General features: G+C 39.7%; 1 non-coding gene across 1 annotated transcript; it reads left to right on the top strand.

The window, feature by feature from the left end:
- Positions 1-328: 328 nt before the first annotated feature.
- LOC112752334 (small nucleolar RNA R71) lies at positions 329-436 on the top strand. The gene has a single exon (XR_003176776.1). It is a non-coding gene; the product is annotated as a small nucleolar RNA R71 (small nucleolar RNA).
- Positions 437-1,097: the final 661 nt, after the last annotated feature.

Raw genomic sequence — 1,097 nt, 5'->3', positions numbered from 1 at the left:
TATAAAATCAGCAGGGATGTATAGGCCTTCAACCTTCACTAAGACATCCTCTACAAGTCTATAAGCCTGTTTTCTTGATTTGTCTGCTATCTCTAGTGGCATTCAGAGTATCAATCTTAAGAACTCCTTTCTTTTGAGTCATCCCATTATTCACAGGATTTCATTCAGAAATGTACATGAACTAGTTATTTGCAACCATCTCAATAAGTTCCTGGGTTTCTGCAGGCATCTTCTTCAGATGAAGAGATCCACCAGCAGAGTGGTCCAATAACATCTTGGACAATTCAGACAGACCATCATAGAATATACATAAGATGCTCCATTCTGAAAGCATATCAGAAGGACACCTTCTGATTAATTGCTTGTATCTTTCCCAAGCTTCATAGAGGGATTCACCTTCCTTTTGTCTGAAGGTTTGGACTTCCACTCTAAGCTTACTCAGTTTTTGAGGTGAAAAAAATTTTGCCAAGAAAGTATTGACCAACTTTTCCCAAGAGTTCAGGCTTTCTTTAGGTTGTGAGTCCAACCATGTCCTAGCTCTGTCTCTTACAGCAAAGGGGAAAAGCATAAGTCTGTAGACCTCTGGATTAACCCCATTGGTCTTAACAGTTTCACAGATTTGCAAGAATTCAGCTAAAAACTGATGAGGATCTTCCAATGGAAGTCCATGAAACATGCAATTCTACTGCATTAGAGAAACTAATTGAGGCTTAAGCTCAAAATTGTTTGCTGCAATTGCAGGAATTGAGATGCTTCTTCCATAGAAGTCAGAAGATGGTGCAGTAAAGTCACCAAGCATCTTCCTTGCATCTCCACCATTGTTATTGGGTTCGGCCATGTCTTCTTCTTTTTCAAAAATTTCTATAAGGTCCTCTCCAGAGTGTAGTGCTTTAGCTTCTCTTAGCTTCCTCTTCAGAGTCCTTTTCAGGTTCAGGATCAACTTCAACAAGATTGTCTTTATCCTTGTTCCAGCTCATATGAAAAAGAAGAGAATAGAAAAGAAGAGGAATCCTCCATGTAGAACAGAAGTGTTTGTCAGGCACGCGTTCATAAGGGAGAAGGATGATGAGCGTCACACATAATCATCACCTTCATCA

This window comes from Arachis hypogaea, chromosome 15, assembly GCF_003086295.3.
Source record: "Arachis hypogaea cultivar Tifrunner chromosome 15, arahy.Tifrunner.gnm2.J5K5, whole genome shotgun sequence".
NCBI lineage: Eukaryota > Viridiplantae > Streptophyta > Magnoliopsida > Fabales > Fabaceae > Arachis > Arachis hypogaea.
Note: the sequence above shows the minus strand (reverse complement) of the source record. Positions and strands in the feature narration are given on the sequence as shown.